The following is a 14,893-nucleotide window of genomic DNA, read 5'->3' as shown; positions in this document are numbered from 1 at the left end:
ATTGAAAATAAAAATAATCTTTTTCTTTCTGTATTCAAGAAAAAGAAAACAAATGAAAAAGAAAAAAAAATGAAAATTGAAGAGATGGACCCATGAGCAGATTGAAATATGATTGAAATTACTTAGTTTTCCCCTCGAAGTCAAAATATGAAGTGCTTTATAGTCACTAAACCAAGCAGGCAGAGAAATTTGTGTTCCTGAATAAGGTTAGCCCAGTTAGGCGGGGCGTAGTGTAACAGCTACATTCTCCACCAGATGGCGCTGCTTAGCTTACTGAAATGGATTGTTGTCGCGCTGGTAGGTGTGTATGCGCATGCGCGGGAACGGTGAAAATGGCGTCCCGCTCTCTAGTGTTGGAACTCTGTTCTCCCCGATCAGCAATTGTGCACCGTCCCGGGCTTCCATCCACTCCCCGCTTTTACACTGTCCATGACCAAGCCCCGGGCAGCACCTTCTTCCTGAGTTTTATCTCAGATGCGGCTGTTTTTCCCAACCCCTCGCTTCTGACGGACTGTGGCTTTGATCCGTTCTGCCCCTCTGTGGGAAGGTCTCACCGAGCAATGGCCGGGTGATGGCTGCACCCAGGAAATTTCCCGAGACTGTGCTGCTGGCGATGCCCAGAGACTGCAGCTGAGCGCCAGCCTGCCCCAGAAAAAGTTCACGGGATCATGCAGCGGCAGCGTTTCAGGGATTATGGAAAATCACAACACATATCTGGCACCAGGCTTCACCCTTAACAACTGTGTTCCAGCATCAGCAAATGTGGTTGTTCTACCGGGTCCACTGAGGCCTTTGCATATGGGGCAGCCAAACAGCCTCCCAGATGTCCTCCCAGCATGGGACCTGCCTCTCCCGTGTGGCCCGAAGACCCCTGGACCTCACTCTGTTCCTGGGGATTCGCCCTTCCCACCAGAGCACCGCCAGGTATGGAGCTGCGCCGTTTCAGACTCTGCGCTCCTGCTGTTTATAGAGTCTTAATGGGATTTAAACCCTCTCCTTTCTCCTTTCTCCCTTTTTAGTTCAGTCCCTGTGGCTGTTACCACTTTCCCCTTTTCCACTTTCTCTCCAGCTGCTTTTGGGAGGAGTGCTTTTCCTATATTCTCCCCCCACCCCCACCCGTCTCCATCCTCTCTCCCCAAGCAAAAACAGCTCCCTGCCCTCCGGGGCTTCTCTCTCCCTGCCCCGTTCACTTCTCCGGCGCCAAGTACCTGCTGAGTTCTCTGGTTCTGGTTGTGCAGTTGTTGTGTTAATCCTCCAGTCAGTTTTCTAGGTGTGCAGGATGGTTTAGTGTTGGTCTGGCTGTATTTCATGGACTCGAGACACCAAAAATACTTCCATGCTGTTCCGCCATCTTGGCTCCTCCTCTCCTCACTGTATTCTTGCATAGTACTTAGAAAGCTCTTTGCATAATACTTGGCATATTATAGGTGCTGAATAAATATTTGTAGAATGAATAAAGGAATGAAAAGATAATAAAAAAATGAATACCTAATACGTACCAGGTATTCTCCAGCATTATTTCAGACATGTTATTTCATTTATTTCATTTTTTTACTTTTTTTCTTCTTAGAGAGAGAGTGCAAGCAGGGGAGAGAGGAAGAGGTAGAGAGAGAAAGAGAGAGAATCTCAGTCGGGCTCCATGCTCAGTGTGGAGCCTGACATGGGGCTCTATTACACAACCCTGGGATCATGACTGAACTGAAACCCAACCGAGCCACTCAGGTGTCCCTATTTCATTTAACAACACTCCTACCAAGTATCAATCATTGTCTCCATTATACAAATAAGGAAGTTATCTCCAAGAGGTTAAGTAACAGGCTTCAAAGTGTTTTTAGTAGTGTTGGAACTTAACGTAAAAATTAGGTCTTTTGGTTCAAAGCCCTGTGTTCTTGTGCTCCATTATTGCCGAGTTAATATTCAGTTTTATTACTGTGCTTCAGCCTTAAACTGTACCCTATTCCAATTTCTCATATATTTTTATTGTCAGACCTTCTTGATCTGACCCCCCAAAATCAAATCTGACCCTTAATTATGTCTTTGGCCTAGTACTTAACCGCTTCTTGTTCTTGGTTCCTCCTGGTAATTTACAGTACACACCCATCATTAAGTGGCTGTGATTCCAATCCTCTTCTACAAGAGTGACATGGGCTAAAGTAAGAGGGGTTGGCTTTTGGTGGGCCAAGCTAAGGAATTTGAACTTCATCCCCTCAGCAGCATTAGCTATTTTAGCAAGTGAAGTAAGGGATGCCATAGTGGAGGTTTTTTAGGGGAGGGAAGATGGTGGCAGAACATAGGGTAGGTTGGAGTAGAGAAATGCAGAAATATCGTCTCAGAGTATCTTGCTTGAATCTGTGTTTGAGATGTTGAAGACCTGGGCTAGAATGGTGGCAGTAGAGACAGAGGCAAAGGGATGAAAATAAGGGACCTAAAAAGAACAATCAACAGAGTTCTGGGACAAAGTTGCATGTTTTGTGGAAGGAGAATAGGTCCAGGGTGCTGTAACTGGATTTGACTCCCTGCTTAGCCACTGGCTACTCATGTGCCTTAGCTTCTTCGTCTGGAATGTAGGAGGCAGGCCTAGATTATCTAGGCCTTTTCCAATTTGAACACTTTGTGATTAAAAGAATAAAAATTAATGCAGAGACTTAGGAACTAAAGGACAGTGACTCCCACTTATAGAAATGAAGAAGGTGGATACATACCTAGCTGCATTCATGTGTACCTGTGTGCGTGTATGTGCGTCTGTGTGTGCATGCGTGCAAGAGAGTGAGGAGAAGGAAGAACAGGAGATAACCAACATAAGTCAGGACTTTTTCACATGGTGGTAGATAATCATTATGAAGATATATCAGCATGTTTATCAGCTTGTTCTGCATTCATCCTTAATCTTAGGGTATCCTCCTGTACTGCAAAGGCTGGCAATCTGAAAACTACAACTTGGATTCTAACTGCAAATTGTACTCTATCAATTAGATGCACATGTCCTAGCTTTGGAAGGCAGAAATGAGGTGAAGGCCATTTTTTTCTCTTGAATAGCAAAGTAATGGAGACATGTATCTAAAGGGAGTTGAGGTGTCCAGATTTAATATTTCCCTCACCACCTGCTCACTTAACTCCCCACAATGTGGTTTTAAGCATAGCATTCTGAATAGTCCAACTCTTTCAGATGATTTTGCAAGCGTCTTGCTACCCATGTTAAATCTCTCTCTCTCTCTCTCTCTCTCTCTCTCTCTCTTTAAATATCTAGAAAGATTTGTTTTTCCTGTAGAAAACTCTGGCTATCACAGAGATCAGATACAACAAAAGGTCTGTTTGGTCCATTGATTTCAAAGTGATCCTTTTTGCTTCTAATAGCCTAAAATTTTCTTTATATTGAGAGAACAATAGAATCTCCGTATACGAAAAGTCATTGGAGTCTTCTAACAAACATATGTTCCTGTCCATAAAGAAGAGAAATGAATCTACTCCATTTTAGGATGGTTGTGTGGTCAAAGGCTAGGTCATGCCTGGCTTTTCCCAGGGATGTGGGTTAACTGCAGAGAGATCAGGAGACAACAGGTATGCGAAATTATAAGTTCTTCAGGGCACCCCTTAATTCCTTTGTCATTGCTCCTGGCTGAGATGAATATTAGAATCCATCCAAAAGGACAAGATACTCAGAGGAAAAGTGATTACCTTTGTAGATGAGAAATCTTCAAAAATCAATGGTATTGTCATTATGAGTGTGTCTTACAGGTGCGTACATTTAAATGAATTGTTCACATTAGTTTTCAAAGTGTGGTCCCTACACAAGCAGCTTTAGCATCATCCAGAAATTTTTAGAAATACAGATTCTTGGGTCCTACCCCACACATAGTGTGATCAGAAACTCTGGGGTTGGTGCCCAGTAGTCTGTATTTTTAAATCCTCCAGGTGATTCTGACGCCTCCTGGAGTTTGAGAATTACCGGTCATCAGTATATACTCACAAAGTCCTTCACGGTCAGTGATGACTGAGTTTTTCCTATGAGTGTGATCTGTCAGTGGGGCATGGATAGGACCTACAAATGCATGACTGACTGCCGTGGATAAGCAAGCTGTTTGTGGGTGCCAGTTTAAGCTCAGGAATTAAATAACTTACCCAAGAGTAATATTATTGCAATAGTAGTTCATGAAGAAGAATTTTAGTTTTTTCTTTGGGAAATATGTTCAAAATATTTATTAAGAGGAGAATAATATTTCTCCATATGGGAAAATTTTGGTGCTTTTTTAACAAGCATATAATCCTATGAAAATTGTATATGAATAATATTGTTCAATTAATGAGTCAGTTTGAAAACAATTTCAGAGGCTTGTTCTGTGACTTTATTTTTATGATCATAAAATACTGAGACTCAAATGTATGTCCATGTGATATCTCTCAGAAACAGAGCCATAACATATTATTTATGTTTTTTATTTTATTTTAATTAATTAAAAATAATTAAAATAATCTCTGCTGCACCCAGTGTGGGTCTCAAACTCATGACCCTGAGATACAGAGTCACATGCTCTACCAACTGAGCCAGCCAGGTGCCCCTATGTCTTTTAGATGAAAGAAAATTCTAAATAATTTAAGTAGTAAATAATTTTCAGTGGTAAGTAATGAGATGCTGCCTGCATCCATAATACTTTAATATATTGTTATTATTTTGCCTAATACATGTACAAAAGCAATTTAATATCAGGAAAATATAGTTATGGAGACAGATGCTATCCTGGATCACCTTATCCTTTAAATAAAGAATGCAGGTTAATGCTGATTAATTGTAAGAAATGTTTTCAAAGTGTAGAAGTAGGCATACCAGGCTGAAGTAGGCTGAATACTGTAAATGGATTCTTGAGACTAGATCCTTTAAAGGCTTCAAAAAAACACATAGCCATTTTAATATTACCAGATGCTGATTCAATGTATTTCACCATCATCAGAACCGAGAATGAGCTATTTGGGGCGCAACTAATAATACTCAGACCTTGCTCATATTGCTTCATGAGAGTCTACCTTTTATGAGGCGAGTCCTATCTCTATGAATAATTTGTTCCATAACCCAACACATTCTGTTGGTTAAAATTTGGGTATTATTGCATAATCTTGTTGAGAAAAATAGAGTAACATCTTGAACAGCCAAGTAGCTCTTTTTATTCATTTTCAATAATAATGTAAAAATGGGACCACAAATTGATTTATGCATGTGACACTATTTGAAATAAAAATGAAGAAATCGTCTCTTTTACAGGGTTCAATTCTTCAAGGAATTGTAGCAACATTCTTCTTTCTGTGTGTTCAGCTAATGTTTTGATGAGTTTTAACCATTTCTTTGCTTTTATAAAATTTCTAATGGGATTTTCCTGCTTAAAAAAAGGTTTATGTTAATGTAACATATATTTTACCCTGAAGGAATATATGAAGGACAAGGAAAATCAACACATTAAATTGAATAAATGGAATTGTGTTAATGATTAGAACAGATGTAGCTGAATTTTACCCCAAAGTGCCCATTTTAATCATTCCTATCTTTTTGAGAGTGAATTGTTTAGTTACAGTTTCCCATCTCTCTTGAATCCTTAATCTCTATCTGGCTCCTTTACTTCTGCCAGAAACAGGATCACTTATGCTCTTTTCTAAATTAAAAACCCTCCCTTCACTCTGCACTCCCCTCAAGCTATTTTCCTATTGTTCTCCTCCACTTTACCACCAAATCATGAGCCTTCAAGGGGCCCTACCACAATTCTCTTGCCACCTGCTCACTTAACTGTCCACAATGTGGCTTTAAGCACAGCATTCTGAATAATCTCTACGTCTTATGGGAAGGAAAGGAAAAGAAAGAAAATGTTATTAGAAATGAAGACACAGATGGGGCACCTGGGTGGTTCAGTCGATTGAGCCTCCAACTCTTGGTTTTGGCTCAGGTCATGATCTCATAGTTCTTGTGTTAAGCCCCACATTGAGCTCTGTGCTGAGAGTGCAGGGCCTGCTTGGGATTCTCTCTCTCGCTCTCTCTCTCTCTGCACCTCCCATGCTCTGTGCTCGCTTGCTCTCTCTCTCCCTCTCTTTCAAAATAATAAATAAAAACTGTAAGAAAAGAAAAAAGAAGACACAGAAATCTTCAACCATTTTGAACCATTTTGATAATGTTCTATTTATTTAAATATTTTTTATAGATGAAATATTTTGTAATATTTCTTAAAGTAGCTTCAACTATTGCTATTGTACTAAAACTGCCATCAGTGACCCTCTAGACACCAAGACCAATGACCTCCCTCCTTCAACTCCCTACAGGATTTGATGCTACCGATCAAACTTTCTTTGTTTAAAAATTGTTTTCTGACTCTAACATGTTACTTATCATAAAAATACAAACAATACAGTGAAATACTTAAACTTATTTAAGTATTTAAATTAAATTCTTAAGGAAGAAACTTAAATCCCTCTTATACCCATTATCCAGAAATAACCACCATGACCATTTTTTTTACTGCAAGTGTTGTTTGTGTGTCTGCAAATTTTACTTAGTAAAATTTCTATTTATTTATTTATATATTTATTTAAAAATGTGTATTTATTTATTTTTGAGAGAGAGAGCAGAGGAGGGGCAGAGAGACAGAGGGAGAATCCCAAGCAGATTCCACACTGTCAGTGCAGAGCTCTATCAGGGGCTTGAACCACGAGCCGTGAGATCATGACCTGAGGCAAAATCAAGAGTGGGACATTTAACCGACTGAGCCACCCATGTGCTCTGTAAAATTTCTATTTTATACTCTGATTTTCCTCGTAATATTAAATTAAAGGCATTTCCCCAAGTCATCTCACTATTCTTCAAAAACATGATTTTAAACAATGGCTTAATATCCTGTCATGAAAATACACAATTATTTATTTAACTAACCCCATTCATTAGAACAATCAGTTCTTTGATCCTCCCGGACAATATTTACTGAATATTTGCCTTGTTCCAGGCAGTGTCCAAAGTGTTTTGTGTTTCTTATCTCCTTTTGTTTCCACAACAGCCTTCATTTGACCAGAGGAGAGATCAGAGAATAAAGGAAGGGGTAGTTTCTCTGTGTTAATGCTGTTGAGGTCTCTTGCTCTATTCTTTCTTTCCTTATGTCCTACACTTCCTTGACCTCAATGACTCCCTCTCTGCAGACTATTTCCAAATCTAAACTTGTGTTCCCAACTTCTCTTCGGAACTTCAGGGTCTCACACTTAATAGCTTGCTGATCTTCTACCCCAGTATGTCCACAAAACACCTGAAACTTGAGATGGCTTGAACTATCCTTTTCCCCTACACACCTGCTCTTCTTTCTTTCCACCCGCAGCTCAGTTAGTGGCCATACAACCCTGGCATCATCTTTCCTTTTGTCTTATCAGTTGCCAACGCCTGTCCCAGCTTCTCTATATTTTCTAAAACTACAACTTCCCCTTTCCCTCAATGACTTCTCAAATGACTTACTTATTACCTGTCATCTGGACAATTTTAATAGACTTCTGAGGAATTGTCCTGATTCCATCCCTTCTAGTGTCAATTCATTCTACCTGCCATTGTCTTATTAATCCGGCTGCATTTTGTTTCTACACTTGCACTGGTGCTTCGTTCATTAGATTTCATTCTAAATCCCTGAGAGTGATATTTAAGAAGTGGTATCTTCTAGCAAAACCCCACCATTCTGGCAAAAATGATGTCCACACACTCTTGTGCTGTCGCCTTTTTTCTTCTATGTGAAGTGTTTGTTCATCCGTCCTTTCTCTCCCCCACCCTCCCACTTTATTTGTGCTAAGGATGCCCATCTGTCAACATCCATGCTAATGTCACTCTCCATGAACTCTGCCTTACCCTCCCATCTGGGACAAATGTCTTTCAAAATTGAGACTCAATAATTCTTTACTTTGTCCTCTTTTTGGACCACGTCACTAAAACTGTAGAACTGTAATGTGAGAAACTCTTGTGTCCCCTACCACAATATGGACGCCTTGGGGGGCACAAATGTGTGTCATACATCTTTCTGGTCTCTCCAGCACCTAGCACAGTGCCTGGAAAATAAAGAGTGCTCAGTAAATGCTTGTCAAGCATGGCAATGAACAATTCTGCTGACCAGTATAACATATCCAGATCATCAACTCCAGTTCCTTTCTTTACTTTATCTCTATAACTTTGGTCTGCTTTCACTTTCAGCTCTACTTTCACACCTCACATATTACTTGCACCATCCTGTCTCCAGAAGCCCCACTTAGGATATTCTTCCTTCCTTTAGTAACAAATCACAAACTGTTAGGTTGACATTTACTTGCCCATACATTTCCTCTTTCAGGAATTCAGTTCTCCAGCACTATTCAGAGAGGTATATTATGTAAATGTGGACTTTTTGGTTACAAGTGACAGAAACCCAACTCAAACTAGCTTGAGCCCAAAGTGGGCCTTTATCTGAATGATGTTGCAATAGCAAAACCAGAGGAAGAGTTTCAAAAACCTGCTTGGTACTGGGAATCTCAGAGTTTGAAACTGGGGATGCCCTTGGGGCACCTGGGTGGTTCAGTTGGTTGAGCATCCGACTTTGGCTCAGGTCATGATCTCACAGTTTGTGAGTTTGAGGCCCGCTTTGGGCTCACTGCTGTCAGTGCAGAGCCTGCTTGGGATCCTCTGTCCCCTTCTCTCTCTGCCCCTCCCGTGCTCATGTGCTCTCTCTCAAAAATAAGTAAAACATTAAAAAAACAAGGAAAAAAAACTGGGGACTCCCTTTCCATAAAGACATTCTTTTCCTCTTGTTCTTTCTCTTGCTTCTAATTCATTAATCCCAGCTTGGCTTGGCTTAGCTTTATTCTCCCCAAATGGAGGTGAGTGCAGACATTAGAGGCTAAGATTAGAGATAAGAAGAAACAGAAAGAAAACCCAGGACAGTGGTAAATCCAGATCACCAATCTATAAGGTCAGTATCTATATTTTTGCCCAGCTATGGTAACCAACTTAGCCTGCTCATTTGCTTAAGCCAACTAAGTTAGTCTTTGTCATTTATAATTAAGAGAGTCCTGACTAATGTAAGCAAATGTTTTTTTCACAGGACTGGCTAATTGTTTAGGAGCAATTCAGTAAAACACAGTGACTTAAAAGTGGGATTGAGTCCTCCACAATGAAATGTGTTTACAGAAACATAGACACATGGGTCCTATTTTAGACCTCCCCCAAATTTGGATGATTCCATATGCACACTTTTAAGGTAGACACACTCTTTCATCTTTAAAAAAAAACTTCTTATTTAAGAAGATTTCAAATTTCAACCCCATCTCCACTCTCTTAATCTACCACACTTCCCATGTTCTCAGATTTATATACTCATAATATGCCTTACAGATATTCCTTATCTCTTTCCTCATTATCACTCCTTGTTTTGTATAAATTGCTGTTATGTTGAGCTTTCTTTCTCCCTTTTATTAAGGCAGTTATCCATTTTCCAGTTTTATCTGAATTATCATAGGAAAATTTATTTTCCCATAAAAATAATTGGCTTTCTTAACTACAGTTTTATTCAGTAGTGCCTAAATTTATAGTAGTTCTCCATAAGGTTTTTACTATGGGGAATTTAACTTCTTTTTATTTAAAATCTTTTTGGAGCAGTCCAATTTTCTTTACCTTTGGCATTTTAAAATTCATAGTAAATGACCAGTAATCCATCTGTTGCTAGATGCTTTGGAAGCCTCCCATTAGCTGTGATGTGATGCAATGCTATGCTAAATTAAAATTTATATATTCTTTGATTTTCTTTTTAATGGCTATTAGAAAACTTTTATCTTTGAGTAATGGATTATTGAATATCCACCATGACATCTTTTTTATTTTTCTCTGTTCATATTATCTGTATTAATCCACTTCTACATGATCAGATGAAAGGAAATTCTGCATCTGAATTTCTAATGGGCTTTGAAATACATTGTTTTTTTGCATGCTCAAATACATATTCAGCATAAAGAAAGACCTATGATTCAAAAAAAATGTTACCTGTATTCCCATGTTTCAAAATTTTACTGGAATCTATGGGCAATGTCTAAGTAATCTGTGTTATGATGACCTGGTTGACAATATAGAGATAGTCAGAATTTATGTTTTTTTTTTCTTTATAACACCAATTCTGAATAATGGCAAATTAAATTGATTTTCTTACTCAAAATCCACATTACCTTCCATGTTTATTTTCTTTTTAAAAACTAATTTCAACTATAATAAATCCACATATAATAGGATCGTCTTAAAGAGAAATTAAATCAGAAGGTAAAAGGAAATCTGTCCTTCTTGAATCAGAGCATGTATATTCCATAATACATTTCCTTCTAGATCAGTGGTCTGTGAAGCCTTGTTCCCATATTCAGGGTGGTCTCCTGAGTGTCCTATGAACTAATGCCATGTGGTGGTAATATTTATACTTTGACAACATCTGTATTTGGTGTCTGGCATAAATTAGTAATGCATTTCTTGCTCTCATCAAAAGTAACTTCACATTTCTTATTAATCTCAGTGACATTTATCTGACAGTGGAAACTGGGAGAAGTTAGTAAGTAAAATAGTTGGTTTCATGGATTTTTAAAAAATATTTTTATTGTGGTAAAATACACACGACATAATGCCATTTTAACCATTTTTACATTAATTAGGTGGCATGAATTACATTCACTCTGTTGTACCACCATTACCACTGTCTGTTCCCCAAATTATTTCATCACCCCAAATAGAAATTCTGTACCCATTAAGGATAACCTCACAGTGCCTCCTCTCTTCAGCCCCTGGTAACCTCTAATAGATTTTCTGTCTCTATGAACTTGCCTATTTTGAATATTTTGTGTAAGTGGAATCTTACAATATTTTCCTTTTCGTGTCTGGATTATTTTCCTGAGCATAGTGTTTCTTCCCTACTTCCTTAGCATAATTTTTCTTTGTTTTTTCTCCCTTAGCATAATGTTTTCTTTTTTTTTTTTTTTATTTTTTATTTTTGGGACAGAGAGAGACAGAGCATGAACAGGGGAGGGGCAGAGAGAGAGAGAGACACAGAATCGGAAACAGGCTCCAGGCTCCGAGCCATCAGCCCAGAGCCTGACGCGGGGCTCGAACTCACAGACCGCGAGATCGTGACCTGGCTGAAGTCGGACGCTTAACCGACTGCGCCACCCAGGCGCCCCAGCATAATGTTTTCAAGTTTCATCCATGTTGTAGCATGTAACAGAATTTCATTCATTCTTTGACTGAATAATATTCCATTGTATGGATACTGCATTTTGCTTATCCATTAATCTGTCAGTGGACACTTGGATTGTCTCTACCTTTTGGCTATTGAGAATAGTGCTGCAGTGAACATTGGCATACATGTATCTTCTTGAATCCCTGTTTTCAGTTCTTTTGGGGCATATACTTAGGAATGAAGTTGTTAGTTCATGTGGTAATTCTATGTGTAGTGTTTTGAGGAACCATTGAACTGTTTTCCAAAGTGACTGTATCGTTTTACATTCCTACCAGCAATTTACAAGGGCCTGATTTCTCTACATCCTTGCCAACACTTATTTTCTGTTGTTTGTTTGTTCTTTTATTCATTAATTAATTTATAGCCATCCTATTAAGTTTGAAGTGGTATCTCATTGTGGTCTTGATTTACATTTCCCTAATGACTAATGATGATGGACATTTTTTAATGTGCTTGTTGGCCATTTGTATATTGTCTTTGGAGAAATGTTCATTCAAGTCCTTTGCCCATTTTTAAAATGGTTTGTCTTTTTGTTGTTGAGCTGTAGGAGTTCTGTATATATTCTGGATATTAAAACTCTACCCAATATGCTATTTCCAAATATTTTCTCTCATTCTGTAGTTTGTCTTTTCATTCTCCTGATAGTGTCCTTTGATGCACAAAAGTTTTTGTGCTCGCTTCGGCAGCACATATACTAAAATTGATGCACAAAAGTTTTTAATTTTATTGAAGTCCTGTTTATCTCTTTTTTGTTATTGTTGCTGCCTGTGCTTTTGGTGTCATATACAAGAAACCATCCCCAAATCTAAACAGGAAGATATGACCCTATGTCTTCTAAGCATTTTGTACTTTTGGCTCTTAGATCTAGGCCTTTGAACCATTTTGAATTAACTTTTGTGTATGGTATAAGGACTTTGTGGATTTTTTTTAACTAATAAAGAGTAGATTTTAAAATGTTTTTGGTAAAGAGAACCCTTGTACACTGCTGGTGGGAATGTAAATTGGTACAGCCCTTAGAGAAAATAGTATTGTGGTTCCTGAAAAAATTAAAAATAGAACAACCACATGATACAACAATCCCTCTTCTGGCTATTTATCTAAAGGAAATGAAATCAGGATTTCAAAGAGGTATCTGCGCTCCCATATCCATCGCAACATGATTAACAGTATCCAAGACATAGAAACAACGTAAGTGTCCATTGATAGATAAATGGATGAAGAAACACACATATACATACACATACACGCACACACACCCTGACATATTATTCAGCCACAAAACAGAAGGAAATATTGCCTTTTGCAACTACATGGATGGACCTTGGGGTCATTATGCTAAGTGAAATAAGACAAATACTACATGTGGAATCTAAAAAAGCTGAATTCATAGAAACAGAGAGCAGAATGGTGGTCGCCAGGGGTTGGGGGTGGAGGGAAAGAAGAGATATTGGTCACAGGGTACAAAGTTCCAATTAGAAGGTAAATAAGTTCTGGAGATCTAATGTACCAGCATGATGACTGTAGTTAACAATGAATAGTTACAGTTAACTGTATTGTATACTTAAAAGTTGTTAAGAGTAAATCTTAAATGTTCTCATGATACAAACAACAAATGATAACTATGTGAGGTGATGAGGTGTTAACTAACTTTATTGTGGTAATTATTTCATAATACATCTGAACCTAGAACAACACAGGAGTTGGGGCACTGACCTCCTCTGCAGTTGAAAATCTGTATATAACTTTTGATTCCCCCAAAACTACCATACTAATAACCTCCCACTGACCAGAAGCCTTACCAATAACATAAGCAGTTGATTAACACATAGTTTATATGTTATATACTGAATTCCTGTGATAAAGTAAGCTAGAGAAAAGAAAATGTTATTAAGAAAATCATAAGGAAGAGAAATAAATTTACCAGTACTGTACCATATCAAAAAAATCCGCATATAAAGGTACTCACATAGTTCAAACATGTTCAAATGTGTGTTGATACAATGTATATACATGTATCAAATCTTTACATGTACATTAAACTCATATAATGTTATATACCAATTATATTTCAATAAAGCTGGAAAAAATGTTTTTGAGAATCGTTACTATAACAGATAAATATTCCCAAAGTATATAACTTAAAAAATATATCAAATTGATTTATGGATTCCATCTACAAAACACAACTTTTTTTTCTCCATTAAAAAAAAAATCCAAAAAGGAAATGTAGAATTTAATTTAAAGAAAAAAAAATCAGGGGCACCTGGGTTGCTCAGGTGCTCAACCAGATGTTGGTTAAGCATCTGACTTTGACTCAGGTCATGATCTCATGGTTTATGAGTTTGAGCCCCATGTCAGGCTCTCTGCTGTCAGCACAGAGCCCGCTTTGGATCCTCTGTCTCCCTGTCTCTCTGCCTCTCTCTTGTCTCAAAAATAAATAAACTTAAAAAAAAAAAAGAAAGAAAACACATTCATTAAAAAAAATAATCAGAAATTGTCCGAGAAAACAACAAAGCAAATCAATTCCTGACAAGAGTTTTGCATCTTAATGATCACATTTATTGAAAGAGTTCAAAATAAATAAAAAAGGTCTTTAGCTTAAGAATTTTTGAGTTATCTGAAAATCAACTCATTACAGGAGTGGAAGAATCCTTGGTCATTTCTTAATAACAAAATTTACGCAAGTTTCTCTTTTGAATGTCTTCTGCATTTAAAGAGGCAAGCATACAAAGTCTCCTACATTCCATAGATAATAAATTCTTTATTTCACCCAACTCTTAGTGGAGGGGCTACAACCAGTACAACACCAACTCCCTGGAAAAAGAGCATCAGTACATTCTGTTTTATTGATTCATATACCTCTTTATATGTTTCCTCATAAATTTCTATAGTAGTCACAGTTTCTTCCACATGTCAGTATATTTAAATGCTGGTCGTAAGTATGCAATCTGCCTCGGAGCTCTCTGTTTTTTCTTTAAAAAAATTTTTTTAAAATGTTTATTTAGTTTTAAGAGACAGAGAGACAGTGCGAGCAGGGAAGGGACAAGAGGGAGACACAGAGTCCAAAGCAGGCTCCAGGCTCTGAGCTGTCAGCAGAAAGCCTGGCAAGGGGCTCAAACTCACTAACTGTGAGATAATGACCCGAGCCAAAGTCAGATGCTTAACCGACTGAGCCACCCAGGCGCCCCTGTTGTTTCTCATTTTCACATAAATTCGCTCATCCAGACTGAGCCTGATGAGATCCAGGGGCTCTTCTACAGTGCTGCTGGTTTGTTGCTGGTCCATGTTGTCCGCCATGTTTCCCAAAACACAACTTTTAAAATGGGTTCTTGAATATATATTATATTCACTGACTATCTTCAAAGGCAAATAAGAAAACTCTCCACACTATTTCTTTAGCAGCTATCATCAGGAGACACTTTTAAGCAAAAACCACTCACCTTATGTTATAGTCATATATTGCATGAACTATAACCAGTGTGAATCTTTAAAGTGAGAATTTCAGCTTATGAATGAAGAATTTAAATATAAGCTATTATTTAGGATGATAAGTGCAAAGGAAAAGGACTGGTCTTATAGAGCTCTACATGTTGTTTAGCTGAGATTCTTTGAGGAGATTCTTACCATCCCCTAAATATCATGTGTTACCTTGT

General features: G+C 38.0%; 1 pseudogene; it reads right to left on the bottom strand.

Annotated features, from left to right (window-relative positions):
- Nucleotides 1–14,006: 14,006 nt before the first annotated feature.
- On the bottom strand, nt 14,007–14,537 carry LOC131511348 (U6 snRNA-associated Sm-like protein LSm3; annotated as a pseudogene).
- Between the last annotated feature and the right edge of the window lie 356 nt (nt 14,538–14,893).

The sequence above is a fragment of the Neofelis nebulosa genome, chromosome 5 (assembly GCF_028018385.1).
Source record: "Neofelis nebulosa isolate mNeoNeb1 chromosome 5, mNeoNeb1.pri, whole genome shotgun sequence".
In the NCBI taxonomy this organism is placed as follows: domain Eukaryota; kingdom Metazoa; phylum Chordata; class Mammalia; order Carnivora; family Felidae; genus Neofelis; species Neofelis nebulosa.
This window is presented reverse-complemented; position numbering and strand designations above follow the sequence as displayed.